The following is a 7,368-nucleotide window of genomic DNA, read 5'->3' as shown; positions in this document are numbered from 1 at the left end:
TAACAAGGCATCTTTTGATTAAGTCTCAAACGCTTTGAGACTTACAAAATTGAGATGATACGGTAACCCTTCAAAATGATATATGAACCATGTCCATAGTAGTATTAGTGTTAAATATGGATGTCCATTTCCCCCCATTCTATTTGGGCTCTATGTAGATGAATTGGAAACAACTTATTCCTAATTTAACTTGACCAAGGGACAATATTGTACTTGCCAATGTAATCATAACCATATGGTTGTTCATTGATGTCATCATACTCATGACACATATTGTTGCATCCCTAAAACAACATCTTGATACTTTGAGTGTTTTTTGTAACACTCTTTCCTTGCAAGTGGATCTAGGGAATTCAAAGGAAATGGCCTTGATTGCATCTAAGAAAATTTACAAGAAATCAACCTCATATAAAAATGAAACTTATTTAAGGTGTCTCCCTTCTACATATACCTAGGTGTACCCTTCGTGGGTCCTCCCATGACCACATCTCTTATAACATAAGAGAGAATTTGAAAGGGTTATGCAATACTTAATAAACTTGTAAGATGATGTTTACAACTTCAACTCTAAGACATTGAGGCAAAACTATATCCCTTACACACTTTAATGTCACCAATAATTTCATTTGGCTATGAAGTTTGAGACCTTGGATTTTGAAGTGCTAGTTGGGTCCAATTTGGTAGAGTTTTGGTATCAAAGTTGTCCAAAACAATGCATGCCAAATGGGTATCCCTACAAGAAAATATTTAGTCAAGTTTTGAATTCATCCTTTGCAAGTTTCAACAATATTCCATGTAGTGGTTCCACTCAATAGGCTATATGTATTACAAATACAAAAAATCGAAAAAAAAATGCCCCTATGAGGCCCCACAATTATCCATGGCAACATCTGAATAAGGAGAAATAAGGTACTTTTTATGCAAAATGGTATACTTCCTACAAAGAGTAAAATTAAACATTCATTGATTCCCCCATGTGACATTATCCATTAGTGCTAAACACATGTTTAAGAGGGATATACATGGGGGGATCCAAGATTAAATATATAAGGCATACATAGTGACAACTTGGATTGAACTAGTTAAACCACTGTTAGTGAACATGGATCATTTTTCCAAGAAATAACCTCCAAATCAAGGATGGGTGCATCAATACCCCTACATATATTTGATTCTTACTACCGTTGATGTTTATGTTAGGCTAACTCCATGTATTATCTTAATATATCTACATGGAATTTGATTTCCATATTCCAAGATAGTATATACTTATCTATACCTTGTGAAGTAGTGAGTTAAAATCAAAGGAACACTTCATATTCAAATGCCTAGTTAGTATGACATTCAACAATGCTTTTATTTCCCTTTCAAAGATTCATGTATCTTGTTATCAACTCAACATAAAAGAGAACTCTTTATAAGGTGCTCATTGGTGAACACGCCATCTAGCCCATAAAATCACTCTTTCAGTGAACCCTTAGGAGGTGGAGGCATAAGAAAGCCCATGACTCCACCTAGCAATCCTGCTTTATGAGGCACTGAGCCACAACAAAAGAACACCATGGAAAAACTCTAATATCTCTTACCACATTCATTATCCTTGTATGTTAGAAGAGGATCTTGGGAGATCCTGTCCCCTTTTTCCTTTTTCATCCTTATTACAACTCTCTTTATGGAAATGACTTTTATTGATGCTTAAAATTAAAATTCAAACAACACGATAAAAAACACTCCCACGAGACTAGTCAAGGGACAAGACTAGTAGTTTTTTAATCTCTAAATCAACCACACTTTCTAAGATTGATTTGTTAAATAGGTTAACGGAGACTTAAGGGAACTAATCTCCATAGATACATGTGAATTTATTTTAAAGCTAACAACATAATTACTAATTTAACAAGAGACCTCTAGAGTTCTCCTTTATAAAAATGTAACATGTAATTTCTATTTTTGCCATCTCTTTGAAAAGTGGTACTACTAGTAGCACCTTTTTTTTAGCGTCAGGGTGGGGGGGGGGGGGGGTGGGGGGTTGTGGGGTTGGGCATGTTAAAATTAACTTATTTTGCAACCATGAATTTAATAGTGTCATAATATTACCTTAAAATTGATCCCATAATGAAAAGAATGGCACTGCTAGAAGCATCAAATTTTCTGAGGCTAAATTATAACTTCTTTGAAACCATAGACTGAAAATTGATATTGTTGTAACAAAAATCATAAAATCAACCCTTGTTTTCAAAAGTAGTGGTCCTTATAGTGGTTTACGAGTAAAAAATTACAACTTTCATCACAACCTTGTCAACTGCTATAGTTGTAAGAAAAATCATAAATTAAAAGTCAACCCCAACATTGAAATAAGGGGCTATCAATAACACTTCTTTTTCTTAAGTTTGAAAATGCAATATAGGTAGACCAAGATAAAAATTCAAGAAAAAAGGAAAGACAAAAAAACTTAAAGATGAAGATGATTTTTAACAAATAATTAAAAATAATTTTATATTTAAAAAATCAATTATAAAAAAACCTAAACCTTAATTTTTCTCAAAATAAAAAATAAAAATACAATTTGAAAAAACCAATTTAAATAAAAAAATCAATCAATAAAAATTTGAAAAAAAAGAAACTTATAAATTTAAAATTAGATTTTTTTTTAATTAAAATGCATTTTTTAATATTAAAAAAATATTAAAGTACATTATATATATATATATATATATATATATATATATATAATTTAAAAACGAAAAAATATCTTACAAAATGGTTGGCAATTCCCATAAACACCCCCACCTCCTCACTCTTCCCCTAATCCCCCTACCACCCTTCCTCTATCCCCACAAAGTCAATGCTCTTGTAAGGGACATTGAGAAAGTGCATAACAACCCTTGCAAGGACCCATTCTTGAGGAACAATCAATTTATTTATTTATTAATATAGTTTTAATTTTTTTTAAATTGTATTATGATTTCTTAAATATATATTTTAATTTCAATTTTAATCCTCCATAAATTTTATATTGTGTCCAACTATTACAATCATCCATAAACTATACTAGGCAACTACAATAAGTTCAATGATTTTCATTCCAGCTATCTAAAAACACTAAAATCCACTGATTAACCACATAGCATAAGCTCCTAAAGGATTTTCATAATGTGTATTACATAAGTAGTTTTTTTTATATAGTTGGTAATGTTTGTCTTATATTTATTTCAAAAGACTACCATTGATGATAGGTGGCTTATAAAACCATTCTCTTGCAACCAAGCATTAAATATCATATTGCAAAAATACATATATAATGATTTTTGGGGAAGTTTTAATAGGAAACAATATTGACAAGTATATGTGCAATGGAAAAGGTGTATGTGAGGCAAAAGGGTGGTGGAAATTCTACTAGCATTGTGTCTCTTGTTCCCGAAGTAGTAGGGAATTAGGCTAAATAATTTGTTGTAATACAACCATTGAACTATCAACAAACTTAGAACATGACATCGCTATACCATCTTGAAATACAATAGTTTTCCATGCATAAGTGTGTTGGCCTTCAACAATTACCAAGTGACGAAACATGCTTATTAACCGTATTATAATTGTTACTTAAAAACATGAACCTATCACCATTCTTGGGTATTAGATGCTAAGTTTGGATAACATGTTGATTTATGGTAGCTAAGCATATATGTGTGTGTGTTCAAACTTGAGAAAACTCCCTCAACAAGTCTATGCCTCCAACATAACACCATTGAAGAAATAATGACCTCAGTCATCAATGATATAAGCACACAAGAGATCAAAACAAGGTTTGTTGAATCAATCAAATAATTTATAATACTATTTTCCACATCTAACAAATACATCCAAACATCCCAACCAACCAACCTGCTCAACCATTTTCATACAAAGTTGGAGCTTACCCTATATGCATGCCTATGTATATGGTAAAAAGAGGAGTGGACGAGACTACTCCAACATTCTAGGCTCATTCACATATATTCATAAATTTGGTTCATGATTATATTTTTACTAATCACCATAAACCAAATTTGCATTCTTTAAAGATTCAACCATACACCATGCCCTATATCTATGGCTAGCATGTAGGCTAACATTAGATAATTCATGTATGCAACCCCTAGACATGTTGGGTAGTATGTGGATAGCTTATTGATAACAATAATCCAATCCAAAACCTTCCACAATCACCACTATTTCATAGCACTAATGTGAATAACAATGTTGAGTATGCATGTAGCCCTTGAAACCAATTATATGTATTGACCAACAAATCTAAAAGTTTAAGGATGGAAAACTTATATATGCTACCTAGGAATGCAATATTCATTTATCATTCAAATACCAAATATTTAGCACCCACAATATTCCTAATATATTCTATACATGCATACATTTGCAAAATTAAGATTAAAAGTTATGGGTAAGGGTATCAATAACTAACATGTGATCACTACCTCCTTCAAGCCTATATCTCAAACAAAGCACTATTTAACCATCAACAAAAGCATGCATCGTTGGTATGAAATCTAAAATGGACCTTTCTCCATTCACAAATCCATACAAATGTTCTTCAAAGCTTCAAAGGAAGGGTAATATCAATCTTTGACAAAGCAACCCATGCATGTAATGATAATAGCTCCATCATGGCTTGCTGCCAATGTTATCGAGAGCATAGTTTTCCCATCGTGTCATGTCCATAAACCCATATCCTCATAGCTAATTCAAAGACAATAACCCATATCATGACTCCATGCCTAGAAAATCACAATATGTATTAAGAGGAATGGGTTGTTAGTAGAGTTTTTCAAGGTCAAACTAGTGTTTGCATAGATTGAGCAAAGGCATATCAAGAGGGATGTATTTGTGGGCTTTGTCCCCAATCTTGCAATACTCCAAACTTGTTTTCATAAAACCCAAGAATGTTTAGTGCCAATGTGACAAGGAAAGGATGGGTTCAAGCTTCAAAATCACCCACTTCATAATTATATAAATAAACATTGTAGCCAAATCATAATATTATGGGAAAACATCAATAGGGTGTAAATGAAAAATGCAAGAATAATGTTGATGTTTTTTAACACCCAAATAGAAAATTATTTGTGTTAATATGATAAGAATAGGTGGGTGTGAAAAGATGGCTTTAACTAAACTGAAATTCATTCCCATGTAGTAAACAAATGCAATTGTTTACCAGTCAAACAATCAATTAAAGGCTTACCTGCTATCTAGTGTTAGTATCTAAAATGATTCCTAAGATGAATACATTCTCAATGGCTTGGTTGAGAGCATCAATAACTTCACATTTCCACAACTCTTCTTCAAGAAAGAAACCACAAAAAAGTAGAGACTTAGATTATTTAATAGAGGTTGACTCTCTTTCAACACTCATGAATTGAAGAAAAAGATCTAAACTCAAGCAAACAACTTGAACCTTCACCCAAAGAAAACCATATGAGTATTTTGCACCCTTTCTCAACCTTGAGAACATGAGAAATTCCCATAGAAGGAGCATGATTCCAACCTTAACAACGTTGGAGTAGAGTCTCAACAAAAGTTTAAATGAACCAAGAATAAAGGTAAGGGTATATGTGCAAAAAAGGGAAGTTTCCCATCCTCGGATCTAAATGGAGGGATAAAATCCTTTCACAACAATCCATGCAAACAAATGATGTAAACTCAGAAGTCAAATTGGTGTATGGAAAAGTGTTGGAGTGCACTTGTTTCCTATATTGGTTGTTAAACTCTTGCAAGCAATCATATTTGCAGATTTTCCAAGTGGTTGAACCATGCCACAAGTAATTTCCAAGAACATGCACTATGCAAAAAGTATTTCCCAAGTATGTGAACCAACTCCCAAGTACATGCAAATGATATGAACCATTTTCCATGTAACATGCTAGCCAATACCCTATGTACTCTATTGAGGCTATGAGGTATTTCTTAAAACCACCAATTTCCATCAATTTCTTTCTTTGATACCATTCTGTAACATAACCAACCACTCTTGCAATATTGTTGAGGTGGTTGGGTACTCAAAATCCCTCCCACTAACTTAAAGTATGCTCTAATACTAATGAATCACTTACCCGACCATCTAATTAATTTTAAATCAACATTCTATAGCTCTATTATTAATTTTCCCCATTGTCCTAATGATTAATTTATTAATGGATGTAGATATGACAATGTAAGCTTGTGATAGATACAATTAAATCATTCATGGTTATAGAGGAAATATTATACATACAAATAGAGCAACATTAATCCATAACATAACAACATTTATTCAAGATAACCATAAATAAATCATAACACTTATATTTCTAGGAATTAATTACTAGTTGGCTACAAACAAAGGATGATCCGCTCAACCATAGGCTCTCCATTGTAATTAATTCTCTCTGCACTTAATCCACCCCCGAGTTAAGGTTATGAATCCATAAGTGTCAAATCACCTATGGATAGCTTTAGATATATTCACAAAACCCAATTCCTAGATATCATATGCTGCTAACTCTTATGTCTATCTTAATCCACTAAGTCTCTTTCTGCATCCACCTACACAAGCCAAGGAATGGGATCCCTTTTATATCATGTAGTCCCTGAGGATATCCTACTTCCCTCCAAGGCTCCAACATAGACATGATAAGAAATATCTCTATTTGGGACTCAAAAGATTCTTAGTTCTATGCATATAATTTCCCTTGCACATGGGCTTAAATTTCCTATAGTTTTCATAACAACCACTTTGATGCAAGGACATTCTCACTCCCAAAACTATCAAATCTTTTTGGAGACAAAGCTCCAAAGGGGGTTTCGACATGGAGAAGGAATTCTAATTCCTTATTGTAAATAATTTTGGTTTCTTTAATTATCATAGAAAGCATGAGATATTTAAGGGTTATTTATGAGTGATTCTAGGGATAGCTTGAGTGATTTTAGGATTTAGAAAATATAATTTGTGGAATGATTTATGGAGCGATTTTATGATCTAGAATATATGTGATTTTTCTAAATTCTATCTATTGTAAGCCTAGGGGCAATTAAAAGAGAGTAAGGATGAGGAAAAAGGAGAATGACCAAATAAAAGTGAAACCAAACCATAGAGAGGAATGAATGTTTTCAAGTATAATTGTATGTATAGATTCATGGAATGAAATATAATTTCATGTAATTATGTTCATGATTTGACTTTATTCGAATATAGAAGAATTCTAGTCTCTGTCTGGATTCTAAATTAGTATAACTTCAAAGTATATGTGCAATCTGAGGTTAAACTAGAAGATTTTCAGTATCTCTGTGAAGTCTAAAACTAATGATAAATTTATTGATTAATATTTCATGTTGGAA

This window comes from Pinus tabuliformis, chromosome 9 (genome assembly GCF_031772625.1).
Source record: "Pinus tabuliformis cultivar Carrire ecotype Pingquan chromosome 9, CPIR1, whole genome shotgun sequence".
Lineage (NCBI taxonomy): Eukaryota > Viridiplantae > Streptophyta > Pinopsida > Pinales > Pinaceae > Pinus > Pinus tabuliformis.
This window is presented reverse-complemented; position numbering follows the sequence as displayed.